The 25,786-nt window shown below is 44.2% G+C and overlaps 1 protein-coding gene across 1 annotated transcript in view; it reads left to right on the top strand.

Annotated features, from left to right (window-relative positions):
* Window positions 1-2,481: 2,481 nt before the first annotated feature.
* The window catches only part of LOC106570958 (estrogen-related receptor gamma), a 264,686-nt gene continuing 241,381 nt past the window's right edge, over window positions 2,482-25,786 (top strand). Inside the window, exon 1 of the mRNA XM_014143900.3 lies at window positions 2,482-2,872. The gene's annotated coding sequence lies outside the window, so the exon portion shown is untranslated. The remainder of the gene's footprint in view (window positions 2,873-25,786) is intronic.

The following is a 25,786-nucleotide window of genomic DNA, read 5'->3' on the forward strand; positions in this document are numbered from 1 at the left end:
GCTAGAGAGCTAGAGAGAGACAGAGAGAGAGAGAGAGGGCTAGAGGGAGAGAGGGACACAACGGAGGGTGGGGGTGTTATTATAGCCTATTGTATTTGATGGTGGTATGGGGTACAGAAGTCCAGAGAGGACATACGAATAAAAAAATAAAAGTCATAGTTATGTCGAGATCATAACTTATTTATCTCATGATTATGACATAACAAAAGTTGTTTTGTAGAGATCACGAGATAATCAACAGTTCCATGCATTATCCATTCATTTGTTCGGATGCACAACAACCACCTCATCAAGTAGCCCTGTGGCTGCGTTGATCGCAATACACTTGTGGGGCATTTAAGCCCTGAATGATTCTACACGATGCCTCCAAGACCAGCCAATCGCATGCAAGGAACAACACAGCTAACTCAGCTAGTCTTGTTACCTCGCTAGCAAGCTAGCTTGTTATTTATGCTGGTTGTTAGCTAGGTAGTCTTGTTACCTCGCTAGCAAGCTAGCTTGTCATTTATGCTGGTTGTTAGCTAGGTAGTCTTGTTACCTCGCTAGCAAGCTAGCTTGTTATCTATGCTGGTTGTTAGCTAGGTAGTCTTGTTACCTCGCTAGCAACCTAGCTTGTTATTTATGCTGGTTGTTAGCTTGCATAATTGATGTGTGTATAATTATAAGGGACACTTCATGTTTTGTGGATAATATTTAAATTTACAGAGTGGGTGAGTTCCATTCCTGACAGGCTGATCACATTAAATAAGTCAAAATGCTGCCTCATAAACTGTTTTATGGGTAATGCTCCTTGCAGGCAGATTAGCTGTCAAAGTGCTTTATAGGAAGATGCATATCTGATCCAGGGGGTGAGCTCTATTCCTGGCAGGCTGATCACGTTCAATAGAAGCCTCAGAGGCTGATGTCAGGATGCTGCCTCGTAGGCTGTTTCATAGGTAAGGCTCCTTGCAGACAGCCTAGAAGGCAGCATCCTGACATATCAGCCTCTGAAGCTGCTGTTGAATCTTTTCACCTGCCAGGAAAAGAGGGCACCCACTCTTGATCATATATAATATACTGTCTGCTAACCTGCCTGCAAGGAGCTTTACCTATGAAACAGCCAACAAGGTAGAATCCGGACTCAGCCGCTGACTCTCTTATTGAATCTGATCAGCCTTTCAGGAATGGAGCTCACCCACTCTGTAAATGTAAATATTATATTATTTAAATATTGAACTGTCCCTTACAATTATACACATATCCATTATGCAATCTAACAACCAGCATAGATAACAAGCTATCTAGCTATCTAGTTAACAAGACTACCTAGCTAACAAGCTAGCTAGCTCGCTCGCTCACAAGACTAGCCAAGTTAGCTGCGTTGTTGCTTGCATGCGATTGGCTGTTGTCCTGTGGGGTGGCACACACCATGGGAAACAGTGTTCTCCTGTGAAACATCATTCAGGGCTTAAATGCCTCACGAGAGCTTAGCTCCCCCACAAGCTATTAGCTCAAGATAAGTGAAATTCAGCTTGCTAACATTCTAACTTAGAAACTGATAATGCGCTACAAACACAAATGAAAGCATGATGTTAGCATGAAATGTACCATTCCTTAGTGTAGCATTTCATAAAAACATATGTGCTGATCCACTGTGGACTCTGCCGTCTCAGCCATACTGTCAATCTATCATCAATACGTCCACTCCCATTTCTAGAGTTTCTCATCATCTAGACAAAATAGCTTTGTTATGTCGTGATCATGAGATAAATAAGTGGTGATCTCGACAAAACAGTTTTTGCTATGTCGTGATCATGAGATAAATTAGTTGTGATCTCGACATAACGAGGGAATAATTTTTGGATTCATATATCCCCTCTGGACTTTCGTAGACACACCCTCACATCATTCAGTATATGGTTAGGGAAGCAGACCAAGCATATAGCAGTTTCAAACCCAAATAGAATTGTGAACAATATTGGTACTCGCCATGAAGTATACAAAAAATAAACTGTATCGATATAGTGCTGCTAATTAACAGACCTACTAAATCTACCTCTGATAGCTACACTATCTGGTTTGCTGAGATTTCAACAGTAGTACTCTTTATAGTAGTCTAGCCTATGATAATACTGTACCCTACCGTCCTCTCCCAGTGTGTGTTAGCCAAAGGGGAAACACTGCTGATGTGGAAAAGAAGCAGAGCAAGCAGCAGTGGGCAATGCAGGAAACAGGAAACACATCACCCTCTTTAAATAAACGTTTGATTCTTTGTTTGTTTATCAAAGTCATTTTCTGAATTCAGCGGGGGGGCATTTTTCACGTGAGACAGCTAGGCTTAGGGGACCGTGTAGCGCTCAGTAGCCTGAGACTTCCTCTCCGGTCCTGTCCTGTCCCAGACCTCTTTCTCTCCCTCTCTCTTCCCTGAAATGTGATGCTGGTGCTTTTCAGTAAAGCAGGCTGTTTTCTGCTGGCTTGCAATAGGAGCCTGCCGGGAGCCGATTCTGTGTAGAGTGTGTGTGTGTCAGTGTGTGTACCAGTACACAGGCAGGGGAAAGAGCCGTCAGTTTATCCAGCACTCCTTTTTCTCTCTATTTCCCCCTCCCTCCTTCCCTCCCACAAACCACACTCGCCAGATAGAGGTCCCGCTTGGCGGTACAGAGAGAACCACTCAGCCCCTGATCCAGAGACAGCAGACGGAGAGAAGAGAGGGAGAAACGAGAGGACGAGAAATAGAGCGAGCGTCACATTCACGTTTGTTGTGGCTGCAGCGACAGAGAGGAGGACAAGAGAGAGAGAGAGAGGAGAGAGAGAGAGAGTGAGGGGGGAAGACGACAGACGAGTGTGTCCTTGAAAACTGCACCACAACTCTTTCAAGAAAGCCAGGAAGACTGTGAGTAACGTGCACCTCATCAGGGCAAGCGTGTGTGTGTGTGTGTGTGCGCGCGTGTGTGTGTGTGTGTGTGTGTGTGTGTGTGTGTGTGTGTGTGTGTGTGTGTGTGTGTGTGTGTGTGTGTGTGTGTGTGTGTGTGTGTGTGTGTGTGTGTGTGTGTGAGCGTGTAGTGGTAAACCTGCTGCTCCTCCTCTGACCTGCCAATCTGGGAGTGCTTGCTGTTGGATGTGCTGTTGGATGTGCTGTTGGATGTGCTGTTGGATGTGCTGTTGGATGTGCTGTTGGATGTGCTGTTGGATGTGCTACTATTGTTTCACTGCCTAGATGCTCATGACTGGGGATTATGGACAATACAAAACGCTGTATGGTTCAGGAGAAGCTGCCAGACTTGGTGTGTGTGTGTGTGTGTGTGTATGTGTGTGTGTGTGTGTGTGTGTGTGTGTGTGTGTGTGTGTGTATGTACAGTACAATGTGAGCAGTTTAGTACCATCTCTTTTGAGTAGTTTTAAAATATGATTTGTGATTGTGAGCTTACTAGTAGTTGATCTATAGTGTTCATATTTAATCATCTATTGGCACTCTTATTAAAGCCATTGTGCAATATTCTTACATACAGTATGTCAGTGTATCCCTTATCCAATTACTATATGCCAAAATATCAACCTTACAATATACAGTATCCAGTATGCATGGTCTTAATTCTAGAAAATTAATTCAGATATGCAAACCCATAAATACTACATTTCTTCTGTGAACATCAGTGGTCAGCCTCAGAATCTAGCCAGTGTTTGTTGTGTATATTTAGAATAGCAGCAGATTCTCAGGAGTGATGTGATGTGGGGCCGTTTTCACCAGCCAATTGAGGTCACTCACTCAATAATTTAAAAAGTCAGTGGTCATCGGCCACATCTTTGGCCCATTCACAGTGAGCTGTGCCAGGTCAGATACACAGCGAGAGGGTGGATGTCTGTAGCTAGCTGGTACACCACAGCAAGGCCACTTCTATTGAGGGGGTAAGCAGGAATGATATCTGGAGAAATTACACCTCTTGTTTAAGTGAATGAATGTGTGTTTATTGCATTCTCATTTATACGACAGAATTCAAAATGAATCAGGATAGCTGAACCGCTATACTTACAACGACAGTACTAAGAATCCAAATGTTTATTCTGAATGGTTGAATGGAGGGCTTGGAGGAAGCAACATGGCATCCTAGCTCTGAAGCTGGCCAAAATCTCTATATTCTATATCACTATTCCCTCTGCTAACTTCCTCACAATGGGGTATTCTGCTATGGATGAATATGTTTGCTTGAATGTATCCTCTGTGTCCTTTTCTACACTGAGACAAAGCTGCCCCTGAATGCTGATCTATGGTCAGTTTTGCGTCTCCCACTTCTAATGGTTCAGTTTATGTTTTGAAGAGGGTAAGCTGATCCTAGATCAGTGCCTAAGGGTAGGTTCCAGCTCGAGGCCTGTATGACGTGTGTTCCTATTAATACCCATGCAGAGGGAGAGATGCCACTGGCTGTCCACTGACACACACACACACACAAACACACACAGAGAGAGACTGCTAATCAGAGATCCACAGCCCTTAGGCAGCTGCAGTCCTCTCCCAGTGATGTAGGCAGTGACATCACGTCAAGCAGGAAGTGGATTTTAGAAGGAATCATGGCGATCTGAAGCACACCGAGCGGGATGTTCTTTCTTACTTCCTTCCTTCCTTTCGTTGTCTTTATCTGTCCTTCTGTGTCTCTCTCTCTCCCGCTCCACCTCTCGCTCTTTTGCTGAGTATTAAGTGAAAGTAAGTATTCAGGATCTCTCTCCGATTGTTTCAAGTCGTGTGTTTGTCCAGTCTATCTCTCTGTTCTCTCTAAGCCTGTATTTACTTCTAATCCAGGCTTTGCTTCTGGCAACGAAAACCAAGTCAGTTCCTGTAGACTTAGACCCAGGCTGATCCAATCATTAGTATTCCACTGCCATAATGTAGCCATCAACTTCAGGTCCCTTCCTCCTCCCCCTCGTAAAAATGTATTCCTGTGCATGGTGGAGAGTGTGTGTGACTGTGTGTGTGTGTGTGTGTGTGTGTGTGTGTGTGTGTGTGTGTGTGTGTGTGTGTGTGTGTGTGTGTGAGACTGTGTGTGTGTGAGACTGTGTGTGTGTGTGTGTGTGTGTGTGTGTGACTGTGTGTGTGTGTGTGTAGTACAGCAGGAGTTGACTGCGTGGTTGGGAGAAGACCCTGTACGTTAATGTAGTGGGATAGACCCACGTTTGATTTTCTTTCCCATGAAGTCGCCCATCATCTTAATGACATGACCAGAGCCGGTCAGATCTGCATGAATTCATTGGCTTGAATAGAACCATTTAGAAGCTTAATTCCATGGATTAGTGGTGCTCTGGATTAAACCACGTTATTTTTCTCCCCTTCCACTCTCCTGTGAGGGACCACTTTTAGTTCTCAGTTCCAAGTACGCTTTTAACAAGCCGTTAAGTGTAGGATTACTACCATGGGATGCAGTTCTTCGTTCCAAGTATGCTAACATTAAAACCAGACATATTGTGTGCATTTACACTCTATTACACCATGTTTCGCTATGTTTCTGTCACGGCTGTCTGAAGAATGGGACCAAAGCGCATCGCATGTGTATCGTTCCACATTTTATTATAACTGTGAAACTATGCAAGACATACAAATAAACTCATAAACAAAACAACAAACCTTGACTAAGAGGTGCAACATACACTTACTCAAAATACAATCTCCCACAAACCCAGGTGGGAAAAACAACTACTTAAGTATGATCTCCAATTAGAGACAATTATGACCAGCTGCCTCTAATTGGAGATCATCCCAAAAACTTCCAACATAGAAATACAGAAACAAGAACATGACAACATAGAAAATCTAAACTAGACACAACCCCGTCACGCCCTGACCTACTCTACCATAGAAAAGAAAAGCTTCTATGGTCAGGACGTGACAGTTTCGCTGTTTCGCTAGCACAGACTGGAATATGTTCTGGGATTCATCCAATGGCATTGAGGAATTTATCACATCAGTCACCTGCTTCATTAATAAGTGCATCGCCGACGTTGTCCCCACAGTGACCATACGTACATATCACAACCAGAAGCCATGGATTACAGGCAACATCCACACTTAGCTGAAGACTAGAGCTTCCAGAGCTTCCAATCTTGCTACGCCATCCAACGAACAATCAAACAGGGAACGGGTCAATACAGGACCAAGATCGAATCCTACTACACCAGCTGTGATGCTCGTTGGATGTGGCAGGGCTTGCAAACTATCACGGATTACGAAGGGTATCCCGTAGTGCTCACATCTGTAGCCATGAAATGTTTTGAAAGGCTGGTCATTGCTCACATCAACACTATCATCCCAGACACCCAGGACCCACTTCGATTCACATTCCGCCCCAACAGATCCACAGATGACGCAGTCTCTATTGCACTTCACACTGCCCTTTCCCACCTGGACAAAAGGAACACCTTTTTTGAATATGCTGTTCATTGACTACAGCTCAGCGTTCAACACCATAATGCCCTCCAAGCTCATCACTAGGCTAAAGACCCAGGGAATAAACACCTCCCTCTGCAACTGGATCCTGGACTTCCTGACTGGCCGTCCCCAGGTTGTGAGGGTAGGCAACAACTCATCCGCCACGCTGACCCTCAACACGGGGGCCCCTCAGGGGTGCATACTTTGTCCCCTCCTGTACGTCCTGTTCACCCACAACTGCGTGGCTGCGTAAAACTCCAACACCATCATTAAGTTGGCCGAAGACACAACGGTGGTAGGCCTGATGACTGACGACGATGAGACATCCTACAAGGAGAGGAGGAGGAGGAGGAGGTCAGAGACCTGGCAGTATGGTGCCAGGACAACAACCTCTCCCTCATCTTCAGGAAGACAAAGAAGCTGATTGTGGACTACAGCAAATGGAGGGCAGAACACGCCCCCATCAACGCTTGGTATGGCAACTGCTTGGCATCTGACCGCAAGGCACTACAGAGGGAAGTGCGTATGGCCCAGTACATCACTGGGGCCAAGCTTCCTGACATCCAGGACCTCTATACCAGGCGGTGTCAGAGGAAGACCCTAAAAATTGTCAAAGACTCCAGCCACCCAAGTCATTGACTGTTCTCTCTGCTACCGCATGGCATGCGGTACCGGAGCACCAAGTCTGCACCTAAAAGGCTCCTGAACAGCTTCTACCTCCAAGTCATAAGACTGCTGAACAGTTAATCAAATGGCTACCCTGACTATTTACATTGACCCCCTATTTTGAAATTACATTCTTGTACTGGCTTTATGCACACTCACTAGACTCTACCCACACTCTCACACATACTACACTGACACGCCAACACACTCACACACTACATATGCTCACACACACAAAACACACCCACACATGCATATTGACGACACACACACCCATAGAGAAACTTTCAGTCTTCTCATACGCTGCTGCTACTCTGTTTATTATCTATTCTTATTGCCTAGTAACTTTTACCCCTACCTACATGTACATGCCTCAACAACCTCAACTACCTCGTAACCTTGCACATTGACTCCTTTTATGTAGCCTCGTTATTGTTATTTTATTGTTACAATTTCCTTTTTTTCCCTTTTAAACCTGGAAACCTGCTAATCTTTTCTTACTTTTTAACTCTGCATTGTTGGGAAAGGGCTCGTAAGTAAGCATTTCACGGTACAGTCTACACCTGTTGTATTCGGCGCATGTGACAAATAACATTTGATTGATTGATTGATTGTTCACATGTAGTTTACATCTGTCTATATTAGTGTTTGTCATGTAATTCATATGGTTTGTCTGGTAACTATGTACGTTAAGTGGTTGTTATGGCATGGCTGTAGTTAAGTCATTCAGTAATCAGGAAGCACTTGTCTACAGTAGCTGTACTGTAATAGCAGATAAGGAATCTTATTATAATAACACATCTCTCAATCTGGTGTCTAAAGATTGTTCCAAAATGCCAAATATAATTGACATGGATACTGTTGTTGCGACAAGCATTGACCTTCCCTACATTTATTGTTCTACTCTGTCCTTCCCTACTTCCATTGTTCTACTCTGTCCTTCCCTACTTCTATTGTATTACTCTCTCCTTCCCTACTTCTATTGTATTACTCTCTCCTTCCCTACTTCTATTGTTCTACTCTCCTTCCCTACTTCTATTGTTCTACTCTCTCCTTCCCTACTTCTATTGTTCTACTCTGCCCTTCCCTACTTCTATTGTTCTACTCTGTCCTTCCCTACTTCTATTGTTCTACTCTGTCCTTCCCTACTTCTATTGTTCTACTCTGTGCTTCCCTACTTCTATTGTTCTACTCTGTCCTTCCCTACTTCTATTGTTCTACTCTGTCCTTCCCTACTTCTATTGTTCTACTCTGTCCTTCCCTACTTCTATTGTTCTACTCTGTCCTTCCCTACTTCTATTGTTCTACTCTGTCCTTCCCTACTTCTATTGTTCTACTCTCTTCTTCCCTACTTCTATTGTTCTACTCTCTTCTTCCCTACTTCTATTGTTCTACTCTCTCCTTCCCTACTTCTATTGTTCTACTCTGTTCTTCCCTACATCTATTGTTCTACTCTCTTCTTCCCTACTTCTATTGTTCTACTCTGTCCTTCCCTACATCTATTGTTCTACTCTGTCCTTCCCTACTTCTATTGTTCTACTCTGTCTTTCCCTACTTCTATTGTTCTACTCTCTTCTTCCCTACTTCTATTGTTCTACTCTGTCCTTCCCTACTTCTATTGTTCTACTCTCTTCTTCCCTACTTCTATTGTTCTACTCTCTTCTTCCCTACTTCTATTGTTCTACTCTCCTTCCCTACTACTATTGTACTACTCTCCTTCCCTACTTCTATTGTTCTACTCTGTTCTTCCCTACATCTATTGTTCTACTCTCTTCTTCCCTACTTCTATTGTTCTACTCTGTCCTTCCCTACTTCTATTGTTCTACTCTCCTTCCCTACTTCTATTGTTCTACTCTCCTTCCCTACTTCCTTTGTACTACTCTCCTTCCCTACTTCTATTGTTCTACTCTGTTCTTCCCTACATCTATTGTTCTACTCTCTTCTTCCCTACTTCTATTGTTCTACTCTGTCCTTCCATACTTCTATTGTTCTACTCTCCTTCCCTACTTCTATTGTACTACTCTGTCCTTCCATACTTCTATTGTTCTACTCTGTCCTTCCATACTTCTATTGTTCTACTCTGTCCTTCCCTACTTCTATTGTACTACTCTCTCCTTCCCTACTTCTATTGTTCTACTCTCTTCTTCCCTACTTCTATTGTTCTACTCTGTCCTTCCCTACTTCTATTGTTCTACTCTGTCCTTCCCTACTTCTATTGTTCTACTCTCTTCTTCCCTACTTCTATTGTTCTACTCTCCTTCCCTACTTCTATTGTTCTACTCTCTCCTTCCCTACTTCTATTGTTCTACTCTGTCCTTCCCTACTTCTATTGTTCTACTCTCTTCTTCCCTACTTTTATTGTTCTACTCTGTCCTTCCCTACTTCTATTGTTCTACTCTGTCCTTCCCTACTTCTATTGTTCTACTCTGTCCTTCCCTACTTCTATTGTTCTACTCTGTCCTTCCCTACTTCTATTGTTCTACTCTCTTCTTCCCTACTTCTATTGTTCTACTCTCTTCTTCCCTACTTCTATTGTTCTACTCTCTCCTTCCCTACTTCTATTGTTCTACTCTGTTCTTCCCTACATCTATTGTTCTACTCTCTTCTTCCCTACTTCTATTGTTCTACTCTCTTCTTCCCTACTTCTATTGTTCTACTCTCTTCTTCCCTACTTCTATTGTTCTACTCTCCTTCCCTACTTCTATTGTACTACTCTCCTTCCCTACTTCTATTGTTCTACTCTGTTCTTCCCTACATCTATTGTTCTACTCTCTTCTTCCCTACTTCTATTGTTCTACTCTGTCCTTCCCTACTTCTATTGTTCTACTCTCTTCTTCCCTACTTCTATTGTTCTACTCTCTTCTTCCCTACTTCTATTGTTCTACTCTCTCCTTCCCTACTTCTATTGTTCTACTCTGTTCTTCCCTACATCTATTGTTCTACTCTCTTCTTCCCTACTTCTATTGTTCTACTCTCTTCTTCCCTACTTCTATTGTTCTACTCTCTTCTTCCCTACTTCTATTGTTCTACTCTCCTTCCCTACTTCTATTGTACTACTCTCCTTCCCTACTTCTATTGTTCTACTCTGTTCTTCCCTACATCTATTGTTCTACTCTCTTCTTCCCTACTTCTATTGTTCTACTCTGTCCTTCCCTACTTCTATTGTTCTACTCTCTTCTTCCCTACTTCTATTGTTCTACTCTCTCCTTCCCTACTTCTATTGTTCTACTCTGTTCTTCCCTACATCTATTGTTCTACTCTGTCTTTCCCTACTTCTATTGTTCTACTCTCTTCTTCCCTACTTCTATTGTTCTACTCTCCTTCCCTACTTCTATTGTTCTACTCTCTCCTTCCCTACTTCTATTCTATTCTACTCCCTCCCTCCCTCCCTCCCTCCCTCCCTCCCTCCCTCCCTCCCTCCCTCCCTTTTTTGCTCTGTACTGTGCATCCTCTCCTTTCCTCCCTGTAAAGTGTACTGTAGTGAGAGAGTGTAACACCCAGCCTGGATTGTTAGCTGATCGATAGCTATAGATTGTCTCATTGGAAGCCATTAGTTATGGGTATTATAACGCTAATAATTATTGTGTGTAATCTTGCAGAAAATTACATTTGGAGTTTTTTTCTCGTTCACCAGCCGCCAGTCTTGGGATCCTCCTTTTATTCTCTCACAGGGAGAAAGTTTTTAGAGTAGAATGAAATATAAATACTTTATTTTCTGCTGCTCTCTGAGTTTGGGGCCTGCCAATCTCCACAAGGATGAGGAAAAGGCTGGTTGTGGTTTGTGTGTTTCTTAAGTGAGAGCCATAGTGTTTAACCTGCATGTGTGTGTGTGTGTGTGTGTGTGTGTGTGTGTGTGTGTGTGTGTGTGTGTGTGTGTGTGTGTGTGTGTGTGTGTGTGTGTGTGTGTGTGTGTGTGTGTGTGTGTATGATGGAGAAAGCCCCTAGGTGGTGTGCTGTGAGGCTGAGTGCCCATGCAGGTTGCTCTGGTAATTGTTGATACCATCATGCCCCTCTGAGTTCTGACAAAAAGCCCTTCAATAAACACTTCCTACAATATGATTCTGGGCCGGGCTATACACACCATACACATTAGACTTGGAACACCACGTTGGCTAAATCCTTTATTGGTGAAGGTACTGAGTGGTGTTAATACCTTAACAGTGATGGTCTGTATATAAAGAGCGATGGAGTGTATATAAAGAGTGATGGTGTGTATATAAAGAGTGATGGTCTGTATATAAAGAGTGATGGTGTGTATATAAAGAGTGATGGTGTGTATATAAAGAGTGATGGTGTGTATGTAAAGAGTGATGGTATTTATATAAACAGTGATGGTGTGTATGTAAAGAGTGATGGTCTGTATATGTAAAGAGTGATGGTCTATATAACGAGTGATGGTCTGTATATAAAGAGTGATGGTGTGTATGTAAAGAGTGATGGTGTGTATGTAAAGAGTGATGGTCTGTATATAAAGAGTGATGGTGTGTATATAGACTGATGGTGTGTATGTAAAGAGTGATGGTGTGTATATAAAGAGTGATGGTGTGTATGTAAAGAATGATGGTGTGTATATAAAGAGTGATGGTGTGTATGTAAAGAGTGATGGTGTGTATCTAAAGAGTGATGGTGTGTATATAAAGAGTGATGGTGTGTATATAAAGAGTGATGGTGTGTATGTAAAGAGGGATGGTGTGTATATAAAGAGTGATGGTGTGTATGTAAAGAATGATGGTGTGTATATAAAGAGTGATGGTGTGTATGTAAAGAGTGCTGGTGTGTATATAAAGAGTGATGGTGTGTATATAAAGAGTGATGGTGTGTATATAAAGAGTGATGGTGTGTATGTAAAGAGTGATGGTGTGTATGTAAAGAATGATGGTGTGTACATAAAGAGTGATGGTGTATATCTAAAGAGTGATGGTGTGTATGTAAAGAGTGATGGTGTGTATATAAAGGGTGATGGTGTGTATATAAAGAGTGATGGTATTTATATAAACAGTGATGGTATGTATGTAAAGACTGATGGTGTGTATGTAAAGAGTAATGGTGTGTATATAAAGAGTGATGGTCTGTATATAAAGAGTGATGGTGTGTATGTAAAGAGTGATGGTGTGTATGTAAAGAATGATGGTGTGTACATAAAGAGTGATGGTGTGTATCTAAAGAGTGATGGTGTGTATGTAAAGAGTGATGGTGTGTATATAAAGAGTGATGGTGTGTACATAAAGAGTGATTGTCTGTATATAAAGAGTGATGGTGTGTATGTAAAGAGTGATGGTCTGTATATAAAGAGTGATGGTGTGAATGTAAAGAGTGATGGTGTGTATGTAAAGAGTGATGGTGTGTACATAAAGAGTGATTGTCTGTATATAAAGAGTGATGGTGTGTATGTAAAGAGTGATGGTCTGTATATAAAGAGTGATGGTGTGAATGTAAAGAGTGATGGTGTGTATACAAAGAGTGATGGTGTGTATATAAAGAGTGATGGTGTGTATGTAAAGAATGATGGTGTGTATATAAAGAGTGATGGTATGTATGTAAAGAGTGATGGTGTGTATCTAAAGAGTGATGGTGTGTATATAAAGAGTGATGGTGTGTATATAAAGAGTGCTGGTGTGTATATAAAGAGTGATGGTGTGTATATAAAGAGTGATGGTGTGTATATAAAGAGTGATGGTGTGTATGTAAAGAGTGGTAGTGTGTATATAAAGAGTGATGGTGTGTATGTAAAGAATGATGGTGTGTATATAAAGAGTGATGGTGTGTATGTAAAGAGTGATGGTGTATATGTAAAGAGTGATGGTGTGTATATAAAGAGTGATGGTGTGTATATAAAGAGTGATGGTGTGTATATAAAGAGTGATGGTATGTATATAAAGAGTGATGGTGTGTATGTAAAGAGTGATGGTGTGTATGTAAAGAATGATGGTGTGTACATAAAGAGTGATGGTGTATATCTAAAGAGTGATGGTGTGTATGTAAAGAGTGATGGTGTGTATATAAAGGGTGATGGTGTGTATATAAAGAGTGATGGTATTTATATAAACAGTGATGGTATGTATGTAAAGAGTGATGGTGTGTATGTAAAGAGTGATGGTGTGTATATAAAGAGTGGTGGTCTGTATGTAAAGAGTGATGGTGTGTATGTAAAGAGTGATGGTGTGTATGTAAAGAATGATGGTGTGTACATAAAGAGTGATGGTGTGTATCTAAAGAGTGATGGTGTGTATGTAAAGAGTGATGGTGTGTACATAAAGAGTGATGGTCTGTATATAAAGAGTGATGGTGTGTATGTAAAGAGTGATGGTGTGTATGTAAAGAGTGATGGTCTGTATATAAAGAGTGATGGTGTGTATGTAAAGTGTGATGGTGTGTATATAAAGAGTGATGGTGTGTATATAAAGAGTGATGGTGTGTATGTAAAGAATGATGGTGTGTATATAAAGAGTGATGGTGTGTATGTAAAGAGTGATGGTGTGTATGTAAAGAGTGATGGTCTGTATATAAAGAGTGATGGTCTGTATATAAAGAGTGATGGTGTGTATGTAAAGAGTGATGGTCTGTATATAAAGAGTGATGGTCTGTATATAAAGAGTGATGGTGTGTATATAAAGAGTGATGGTGTTTATATAAAGACTCATGGTGTATATAAAGACTGATGTTGTTTGTTCTTCACTGCTTGCCCTTTTCTTGTGGCAACTGGTCATAAATCTTGCTGCTGGTATGGCACACTGTGTTATTTTGCCCAATAGATACGGGAGTTTATCAAAATTGGGATTGTTTTTGAATTCTTTGCTGGTCTTTGTGCAAATATGCGTCTCTAATATGGTCATACATTTGGCAGGGGTTAGGAAGTGCAGCTCAGTTTCCACCTCATTTTGTGGGCAGTGGGCACATTGTCTGTCTTCTCTTGAGAGCCAGGTCTGCCTACGGCGGCCTTTCTCAATAGCAAGGCTATGCTCACTGAATCTGTACATAGTCAAAGCTTTCCTTAAGTTTGGGTCAGTCACAGATATCAGGTATTCTGCCACTGTGTACTCTCTGTTTAGGGCCAAATAGCATTCTAGTTTGCTCTGTTTTTTTGTAAATTCTTTCCAATGTGTCAAGTAATTATCTTTTTCTTTTCTCATGATTTGGTTGGGTCTAATTATGTTTCTGTCCTGGGGCTCTGTGGGGTCTGTTTGTGTTCGTGAACAGAGCCCCAGGACCAACTTGCTTAGAGGGCTTTTCTCCAGGTTCATTTCTCTGTAGGTGATGGCTTTGTTATGGAAAGTTTTGGAAACGCTTCCTTTTAGGTGGTTGTAGAATTTAAAGTCTGTTTTCTGGATGTTGATCATTAGCGGGTATCGGCCTAATTCTGCTCTGCATGTATTATGTGGTGTTTTACGTTGTACACTGAGGATATTTTTGCAAAAGTCTCAATTTGGTGTTTGTCACATTTTGTGAATTATTGGTTGGTGAGCGGACCCCCATACCTCACAACCGTTAAGGGCAATGGGTTCTATAACTGATTCAAGTATTTTTTGCCAGATCCTAATTGGTATGCCGAATTTTATGTTCCTTTTGATGGCCTAGAAGGCACTTCTTGCCTTGTCTCTCAGATAGTTACAGCGTTGTGGAAGTTACCTGTGGCGCTGATGTTTAGGTTGAGGTAGGTATAGTTTTTTGTGTGCGCTCTCTCTCTCTCTCCCCCTTCTCTCTCTCTGTCTCTCTCTCTCTCTTTCTCTCCAATAAAAAGGTTATCGTGAATGTAGCATATTTGGCTTTAGTTCTCATTGGCGGAATATATATCTTTTTTCACCTCCAACAGGTCTCTCCACCAACATATAAAGCTGCCATATGTGACTTTTTGGACGACCAGACCGAAGTCAGATACAAATGTGTTATTGTTCTGTCATTGTCATTGAAGGCAAGAAGTGTTAGATCTGTTTTTACATCTTTTACTTTCAGTTTTGTACACCAGCTTAAAACAGCTAAAAATACAATATTTGTGGTTATAGAAAATATATTTCACAGCGGTTTAGATGATACAATGATTCCCTAAACTATACTTGCTTGTTTTGTCACATAAACTGAAATTAGGTGAACTATTAGAGTTTTATCAACCAGGAAATGGCAATATGATTTCTGCATAGTGCATTTTTAACATGGCTTCCCCTGATTTGCAGAGCAGCTTTTGTTTAGATGTATAAATGAAAATTGCTAATCAATTTTACTCCTTATTTCATGGCATGTAGTTCCCGGCCCTCCCCCGCCAGCTGTCAGAGCAGCCCCACGCTGAAAGCTTCATTAGCCGGGACACGTTTAGCCCTCAGCGCTACCCCGGCGCTCCAGAAGAACACACTATTTATGCAGGTAACACAGGTCAGAGGTGGAATCATGGACAAACGGACAGGGAAGTAATATAGCTCCTACAAATCCAGCTAGTAGCTCTCTCTCTCTCTCTCTCTCTCTCTCTCTCTCGCTAGTCTCTCTTGCTCTTTCTGTTGTTCTTCCTCTTCATCTCTACCCCTCTTTCTTTAGCCCTTTTTCTCTCTCTCCTTTTCCATCCTTCCCTCTCTCTCCTCACCCTTTACATCTTTCTCTCTCTGAGAGCTATAGAGAGTCTCATAAGGATAGATTAATTGGTTCTGTTGGAGAGTGGAAGACTATGTTCCAACCCTGGTAACAACTATGCTGCCTTCATCCTCTCTCTTTCTCTCTATTTCTCTCTCTCTTTCAGTCTGTCTCACTTTCTCTCTCTTTCTCGCTCTCTACCTCGCTGTCTCTCTCTCTGCCCCTTTCTTGATCTTTCTGTATGTGTATAATCTCTATCCTGACACCACCTATCATATGAAGATGAGAGAGACAGAGAGAGAGGGAGAGAGAGAGGGAGAGAAAAACAAAGAGAAAGAGAGAGTGAAAGAAAGAAAGACAGACAGAGGGAGAGAGAGGGGGAGAGAGAGAGGGAGAGGGAGAGAAAGAGAAAGAGAATGAGAAAGAGAGAGAGACAAACAAACCAAAACAAAGGCAAAATCGTCTCATGCTTTGTAGATTTCAAAAAGCTTTCAACTGAATTTGGTATGAGGGTATGCTATACAAATTGATGGAAAGTGGTGTTGGGGGAAAAACATACAACATTATAAAATCCATGTACACAAACAACAAGTGTGTGGTTCAAATTGGTAAAAAACAAACACATTTCTTTCCACAGGGCCGTGGGGTGAGAAAGGGATTCAGCTTAAGCCCCACCCTCTTCAACATATATATCAACGTATTGGCGAGGGCACTAGAACAGTCTGCAGCACCCGGCCTCACCCTACTAGAATCTGAAGTCAAATGTATATTATTTGCTGATGGTCTGGTGCTTCTGTCCCCAACCAAGGAGGGCCTACAGCAGCACCTAGATCTGCTGCACAGATTCTGTCAGACCTGGGCCCTGAGAGTAAATCTCAGTATGACAAAAAATAATGGTGTTCCAAAAAAGGTCCAGTTGCCAGGACCAAAAATACAAATTCCATCTAGACATCGTTGCCCTACGACCACACAAAAATCTATACATACCTAAACATCAGCACCACAGGTAACTTCCACAAAGCTGTGAACGATCTGAGAGACAAGGCAAGAAGGGACTTCTATGCCATCAAAAGGAACATACAATTCCAATTAGGATCTGGCAAAAATACATGAATCAGATATAGAACTCATTGCCCTTTATGGTTGTGAGGTCTGGGGTCCGCTCACCAACCAATAATTCACAAAATGGGACAAACACCAAATTGAGACTCTGCATGCAGAGTTCTGCAAAAATATCCTCAGTGTCCAATGTAAAACACCAAATAATGCATGGGAGCTGAATTAGGCCGATACCCGCTAATTATCAAAATCCAGAAAAAAGACGTTAAATTCTACAACCACCTAAAAGGAAGCAATTCCCAAACCTTCCATAACAAAGCCATCACCTACAGAGAGATGAACCTGGAGAAGGTCCCCTTAAAACTTCTTACAGATCATTGGGACGCTAGCGTCCCACCTCGACAACATCCTGTAAAATTGCAGAGCGCCAAATTCAAATTACAGAAATCGTAATATTAAACATTCATGAAAATACAAGTGTCAAACATCATTTAAAAGCTTAACTTCTTGTTATCCAGCCGTTTTGTCAGATTTCAAAAAGGCTTTACGGCGAAAGCACACCATGCGATTATCTGAGGACAGCGCATCGCACACAAAAGCATTACGTACATTTTCCAACGAAGCAGAGGCGTCACGAAAGTCCGAAATATCGATAAGATAAATCACTTACTTTAGAAGATCTTCATCTGGTTGCAATCACAAGGGTCCCAGCTACATAACAAATGGTCGTTTTGTTCGATAAAGTCCTTCTTTATATCCCAAAAAGGTAAGTTTCATTGGCGCGCTTGATTCAGTAATTCACCGGTTTCCCTCTTTCAAAATGCATACAAATGAATCCCGTAAGTTACAAATAAACTTCTTCCAAACATATCAAACAACGTTCCTAATCAATCCTCAGGTACCCTAATATGTAAATAAATGATCAAATTTAAGACGGAGATCATTACCAGAGATAAATAACGAAGTGCACACCCTCACCAGAACGTGCAACAAACACTACAGCCAAAAGAGGAGCCACTTAGAAAAACTACAAATTCTAGCTCATTTCTCAAAAAACAAGCCTGAAACTCTTTTTAAAGTGTTGACATCTAGTGGAAGCCCTAGGAACTGCAATCTGTGAGGTCTTCCTTTTATATTCCAATTCCCAGCCATTGTAATCAGTGATGAGCTGGAAAAGAAAATGTCTGGATGAATTGTCCTTGGGTTTTTGCCTACTATATCAGTTCTGTTATACTCACAGACATTATTTTAACAGTTTTAAAAACATTACAGTGTTTTCTATCCAGTACTACTGTTTTCTATGCAGTACTATATGCATATCCTAGCTTCTGGGCCTGAGTAACAGGCAGTTTATTTTGGGCACCTTATTCATCCAAACTTCCGAATACTGCCCCCTAGCCCAAAGAAGTTAAGCAAGCTGGTCCTGGGGCTCTGTTTGGAAACAGACGCCACAGAGCCCCAGGACAGGAACACAATTAGACCCAACCAAATCATGATAAAACTAAAAGATAATTACATGACACAACGGAACAAAAAAAGAACTAGAATGCTTTTTGTCCCTAAACATAGGGTGGCAGAAAACCTGACCACTGTGTACACAGTGGCAGAATACCTGACCACTGTGACTGACCCAAACTTAAGGAAAGCTTTGACTATGTACAGACTCAGTGAGCTTAGCCTTGCTATTGAGAAAGGCCGCCGTAGGCAGACCTGGCTCTCAAGAGAAGACAGACTATGTACACACTGCCCACAAAATGAGGTGGAAACTGAGCTACACTTCCTAACTTCCTGCCAAATGTATGACCATATTAGAGACACAAATTTCCCTCAGATTACACAGACCCACAAAGAATTTTGATAAACTCCCATATTTATTGGGTGAAATACCACAGTGTGCAATCTCATCAGCAATATTTGTGACCTGTTGCCACAAGAAAAGGGCAACCAGTGAAGAACTAACACATTTGTTAAAACAACCTATATTTATGTTTATTTATTTTCCCTTTTGTTCTTTAACTATTTGCACGTCATTACAACACTGTATATATACTCAACATGACATTTGAAATGTCTTTATTCTTTTGGAACTTTAGTGAGTGTAATGTTTACTGTTATTTCCAAAATGTTTATTTCACTTTTGTTTATTATCTATTTCATGTGGTTGGGCAATGTAAACATATGTTTCCCATACCAATAAAGCCCTTAAATTGAATTGAAGTGAGAGAGAGAAAGAGAGAGAGAGAAAGAGAAAGATTGAGAGAGAGAGAGAGGCATACAACATATATCACCCTATTCATCCCATCACAGTCTTCCTGAACAGGGTTTATGTGAGTGTGTACAGTTTGGCCTAGTTTGGACTGCCTGGCTGTTTGATTGATCATCTCTTGTTTTTCTCTGTCCAGGACTGCTTTGTGAGAAACTCTTTCAAACCCTAAACTGCCTCTTAGTCTACACCTTTGTCGAATCTCATATTATTTCTGAAAAGTAGGATGCATGCAATTGTTCATGAATATTTCCCAATGTACTGTAGTTGTGCTTCCTTGTGTCCTTCTCCTCCTGTCCTTTCATCACTGAAAAGGTCAGAGGATACGAGGAAAAGTGGATATCAGGGTCAATGGAAACGGGATGTAGTTGTAACAAATGAGGTTTTAAAAACTCTGTTTCTCCATCATGTCTGACCATGGAGCTTACGTGACTGCGACCCAGTTTTGACCATAACCTATCATGGTCAGAGTCATGATGACAACAGCTCTACTGAATCTTAACATCACAGCTGCTATGGAATACTTCATGGTCAATCCAACCTCTCTCACATGTCCCTCCTCCCTCCCTCCTTTCTGGTGACCCCAGTGAGTCGTTTGGTCCCTCCGTCCCCTATAAATACCACCGTGGCCATCTTGTTACCCTGCTCCCTGGTGTCTGGTTGCCACTTGAGGCCTATTTATAATGTCCCCCCAGTGATAAGACAGGCCGGTCTTAAATCAGGGGGGAGTTGCTGTGTGTGTGAGGTTGTGAGGGGATTTAGGGGGTGTGGATAGGTGTGTTGTGTGTGTCATATTTTCCCTTGCCTCTGCCTTGGAATGGGGTCAGATGGGGTGAGGTAGCTGTGTGTGTGTGTGTGTGTGTGTGTGTGTGTGTGTGTGTGTGTGTGTGTGTGTGTGTGTGTGTGTGTGTGTGTGTGTGTGTGTGTGTGCGTGCACGCGTGTGTGTGTGAGTTATGTCCAGGTTGTTAATAGCTCCTGGCTTTAGCCCCCGTGTATCGCGTCTCAACCCTAGTATTTTCATTGAAACCCGAGTGCGGCCACCTATCATGTGTATTTACATATAAATATATATAAATATCTGTGTGAGGTATTGAGAGACTGAGGAGTAAGAATGATGAGACCGCCGCTCAGGCCTTTTTCCATTGGCGTTTCCCAGGACGCACACAAAAACACACAAACACCACACACACACACCTACACACACACACACTTTCCCAGCCCAAGGTTTGTGTGTCTGTGTGTGAGTTTGTGTCAGTGTGTGAGTGTGTGCGTGCGTGTGAGTGTCTGTGTGTGAGTGTGTGTGTGTGTGTGTGTGTGTGTGTTTGTATTTGTATTTATGTCCGTGAAGGTTGATGGAGGTGTAAGGGCGGATGGAGGGGTAAGGAGTCATAGAGGGATAAGGGGGATGAAGGGGTAAGGGAGGATGGAGGGGTAAGGAGTGATAGAGGGATAAGGGGGATGGAGGGGTAAGGAGTCATAGAGGGATAAGGGGGATGAAGGGGTAAGGGGGATGGAGGGGTAAGGAGTCATAGAGGGATAAGGGGGATGAAGGGATAAGGGGGATGGAGGGGTAAGGAGTCATAGAGGGATAAGGGGGATGAAGGGGTAAGGGGGATGGAGGGGTAAGGAGTGATAGAGGGATAAGGGGGATGAAGGGGTAAGGGGGATGGAGGGGTAAGGAGTCATAGAGGGATAAGGGGGATGGAGGGGTAAGGGGGATGGAGGGGTAAGGAGTCATAGAGGGATAAGGGGGATGAAGGGGTAAGGGGGATGGAGGGGTAAGGAGTGATAGAGGGATAAGGGGGATGAAGGGGTAAGGGGGATGGAGGGGTAAGGAGTCATAGAGGGATAAGGGGGATGGAGGGGTAAGGAGTCATAGAGGGATAAGGGGGATGGAGGGGTAAGGAGTCATAGAGGGATAAGGGGGATGAAGGGGTAAGGGGGATGGAGGGGTAAGGAGTGATAGAGGGATAAGGGGGATGAAGGGGTAAGGGGGATGGAGGGGTAAGGAGTCATAGAGGGATAAGGGGGATGGAGGGGTAAGGAGTCATAGAGGGATAAGGGGGATGAAGGGGTAAGGGGGATGGAGGGGTAAGGAGTCATAGAGGGATAAGGGGGATGGAGGGGTAAGGGGGATGGAGGGGTAAGGAGTCATAGAGGGATAAGGGGGATGGAGGGGTAAGGAGTCATAGAGGGATAAGGGGGATGAAGGGGTAAGGGGGATGGAGGGGTAAGGAGTCATAGAGGGATAAGGGGGATGAAGGGGTAAGGGGGATGGAGGGGTAAGGAGTCATAGAGGGATAAGGGGGATGGAGGGGTAAGGGGGATGGAGGGGTAAGGAGTGATAGAGGGATAAGGGGGATGAAGGGGTAAGGGGGATGGAGGGGTAAGGAGTCATAGAGGGATAAGGGGGATGGAGGGGTAAGGAGTGATAGAGGGGTAAGGGGGATGGAGGGGTAAGGGGGATGGAGGGGTAAGGAGTCATAGAGGGATAAGGGGGATGGAGGGGTAAGGAGTGATAGAGGGATAAGGGGGATGGAGGGGTAAGGAGTCATAGAGGGATAAGGGGGATGGAGGGGTAAGGGGGATGGAGGGGTAAGGGGGATGGAGGGGTAAGGAGTCATAGAGGGATAAGGGGGATGGAGGGGTAAGGGGGATGGAGGGGTAAGGGGGATGGAGGGGTAAGGAGTCATAGAGGGATAAGGGGGATGGAGGGGTAAGGGGGATGAAGGGGTAAGGGGGATGGAGGGGTAAGGAGTGATAGAGGGATAAGGGGGATGGAGGGCTAAGGGGGATGGAGGGGTATGGGGGGATGGAGGGGTATGGGGTGGAGGGGTATGGGGATGGAGGGATAAGGGGGATGAAGGGGTAAGGGGGATGGAGGGGTAAGGGGAGGGAGGGGTAAGGGGGATGGAGGGGTATGGGGGATGGAGGGCTAAGGGGGTTGGAGGGGTATGGGGGATGGAGGGGTATGGGGGATGGAGGGGTATGGGGGATGGAGGGGTAAGGGGGATGGAGGGGTAAGGGGGATGGAGGGGTATGGGGGATGGAGGGGTAAGGGAAAGGAATGGTAGTCAGTGTAAAACCAGATGTCAGGTTGTCTGGACCTACAGTATATTGACTATTTAGTGGACAGCATGAGGGATGAGCGAGAGGGTATGGGGGGATGGATGGGTATGGGGGATGGAGGGGTAAGGGGGATGGAGGGATAAGGGTGATGGAGGGGTAAGGGGGATAGAGGGGTAAGGAGGATGGACGGGTAAGGGGGATGGAGGAGTAAGGGGGATGGAGGGGTATGGGGGATGGAGGGGTATGGGGGATGGAGGAGTAAGGGGGATGGAGGGGTATGGGGGGTTGGAGGGATAAGGGGGATGGAGGGGTATGGGGGGTTGGAGGGATAAGGGGGATGGAGGGGTATGGGGGATGGAGGGGTATGTGGGGATGGAGGGGTATGGGGGGATGGAGGGGTATGGGGAATGGAGGGGTATGTGGGGATGGAGGGGTAAGGGGGATGGAGGGTATGGGGGGATGGAGGGGTATGGGGGGATGGAGGGGTATGGGGGATGGAGGGGTATGTGGGGATGGAGGGGTATGGGGGGATGGAGGGGTATGGGGGGATGGAGGGGTATGGGGGGGATGGAGGGGTAAGGGGGATGGAGGGGTATGGGGGGATGGAGGGGTATGGGGGGATGGAGGGGTAAGGGGGATGGAGGGGTATGGGGGGATGGAGGGGTATGGGGGATGGAGGGGTAAGGGGGATGGAGGGGTATGGGGGATGGAGGGGTATGGGGGATGGAGGGGTAAGGGGGATGGAGGGGTATGGGGGATGGAGGGGTAAGGGAAAGGAATGGTAGTCAGTGTAAAACCAGATGTCAGGTTGTCTGTACCTACAGTATATTGACTAATTAGTGGACAGCATGAGGGATGAGAGAGAGAGAGAGAGAGAGAGAGAGAGAGAGAGAGAGAGAGAGAGAGAGAGAGAGGGAGAGAGAGACAGAGAGAGAGAGAAAGAGAGAGAGAGAGAGAGAGATGTGAATCAGAATCAAACAGTAGTTTTGAATGCTGCGGGCAAGTCCTTCTCAACTCTATTTCGCACATTACATATTTTTTACTCCCTGTGTTTTTCACAGTATCTGTGTTTATGTGTGTGTGTATCTTGTGTTTGTTTAGGGCTGGTGAGCCCAGTGAAGAGAGTTGCTAATCCTTGTGGTTGGCCAGGCAGAAAGGGCAGACATATTTATAGCAGACTGAATCATACGCATACAGATGCAAGCCATCACTGACGCTGGCCTCAACACAGTACTGACCATCACTGATGCTGGCCTCAACACAGTACTGACCATCACTGACGCTGTCCTCAACACAGTACTGACCATCACTGATGCTGGCCTCAACACAGTACTGACCATCACTGACGCTGGCCTCAATACAGTACTGACCATCACTGATGCTGCCCTCAACACAGTACTGACCATCACTGACGCTGGCCTCAATACAGTACTGACCATCACTGATGCTGGCCTCAACACAGTACTGACCATCACTGACGCTGGCCTCAATACAGTACTGACCATCACTGATGCTGGCCTCAACACAGTACTGACCATCACTGACGCTGGCCTCAATACAGTACTGACCATCACTGATGCTGGCCTCAACACAGTACTGACCAGCACTGACGCTGGCCTCAACACTGTACTGACCAGCACTGACGCTGGCCTCAACACAGTACTGACCATCACTGATGCTGGCCTCAACACAGTACTGACCATCACTGATGCTGGCCTCAACACTGTACTGACCAGCACTGACGCTGGCCTCAACACAGTACTGACCATCACTGATGCTGGCCTCAACACAGTACTGACCATCACTGACACTGGACTCAACACAGTACTGACCAGCACTGATGCTGGCCTCAACACAGTACTGACCAGCACTGATGCTGGCCTCAACACAGTACTGACCATCACTAATGCTGGCCTCAACACAGTACTGACCATCACTGATGCTGGCCTCAACACTGTACTGACCAGCACTGACGCTGGCCTCAACACAGTACTGACCATCACTGACACTGGCCTCAACACAGTACTGACCATCACTGAGACTGGCCTCAACACAGTACTGACCATCACTGATGCTGACCTCAACACAGTACTGACCATCACTGACTCTGGCCTCAACACAGTACTGACCAGCATGGACACTGGCCTCAACACAGTGCTGACCATCACTGACACTGGCCTCAAAACAGTACATGACCAACACTGATGCTCGCCTCAACACAGTACTGACCATCACTGACACTGGCCTCAAAACAGTACTGAGCAGCACTGACACTAGCCTCAACACAGTACTGACCATCACTGACACTGCCCTCAAAACAGTACTGAGCATCATTGACCTCAACACAGTACTGAACAGCACTGCCACCGGCCTTAACACACAGTACTGACCAGCACTGACACTGGCCTCAACATAGTACAATGCTGAACAGCGCTGACACAGCTCTTTCAAAGTACAGCACAGTCCAGCACGTCTCTATCAAAGTACAGCACAGTCCAGCACGTCTCTATCAAAGTACAGCACAGTCCTGTCCAGCTCTATCAAAGTACAGAACATTCCTGTCCAGCTCTATCAAAGTACAGAACAGTCCTGTCCAGCTCTATCAAAGTACAGAACAGTCCTGTCCAGCTCTATCAAAGTACAGAACAGTCCTGTCCAGCTCTATCAAAGTACAGAACAGTCCTGTCCAGCTCTATCAAAGTACAGAACAGTCCTGTCCAGCTCTATCAAAGTACAGAACAGTCCTGTCCAGCTCTATCAAAGTACAGCACAGTCCTGTCCAGCTCTATCAAAGTACAGAACAGTCCTGTCCAGCTCTATCAAAGTACAGCACAGTCCTGTCCAGCTCTATCAAAGTACAGAACAGTCCTGTCCAGCTCTATCAAAGTACAGAACAGTCCTGTCCAGCTCTATCAAAGTACAGCACAGTCCTGTCCAGCTCTATCAAAGTACAGAACAGTCCTGTCCAGCTCTATCAAAGTACAGCACAGTCCAGCACGTCTCTATCAAAGTACAGAACAGTCCTGTCCAGCTCTATCAAAGTACAGAACAGTCCTGTCCAGCTCTATCAAAGTACAGCACAGTCCTGTCCAGCTCTATCAAAGTACAGAACAGTCCTGTCCAGCTCTATCAAAGTACAGCACAGTCCTGTCCAGCTCTATCAAAGTACAGAACAGTCCTGTCCAGCTCTATCAAAGTACAGAACAGTCCAGCACGTCTCTATCAAAGTACAGAACAGTCCTGTCCATCTCTATCAAAGTACAGCACAGTCTGGTCCAGCTCTATCAAAGTACAGAACAGTCCTGTCCAGCTCTATCAAAGTACAGAACAGTCCAGCACGTCTCTATCAAAGTACAGAACAGTCCTGTCCATCTCTATCAAAGTACAGAACAGTCCTGTCCAGCTCTATCAAAGTACAGAACAGTCCAGGACTTCTCTATCAAAGTACAGCACAGTCCTGTCCAGCTCTATCAAAGTACAGAACAGTCCTGTCCAGCTCTATCAAAGTACAGAACAGTCCTGTCCAGCTCTATCAAAGTACAGAACAGTCCTGTCCATCTCTATCAAAGTACAGAACAGTCCTGTCCAGCTCTATCAAAGTACAGAACAGTCCAGGACTTCTCTATCAAAGTACAGCACAGTCCTGTCCAGCTCTATCAAAGTACAGAACAGTCCTGTCCAGCTCTATCAAAGTACAGAACAGTCCTGTCCAGCTCTATCAAAGTACAGAACAGTCCTGTCCAGCTCTATCAAAGTACAGAACAGTCCTGTCCAGCTC

This window comes from Salmo salar, chromosome 01, assembly GCF_965601325.2.
Source record: "Salmo salar chromosome 01, fSalSal1, whole genome shotgun sequence".
Classification (NCBI taxonomy): Eukaryota; Metazoa; Chordata; class Actinopteri; order Salmoniformes; family Salmonidae; genus Salmo; species Salmo salar.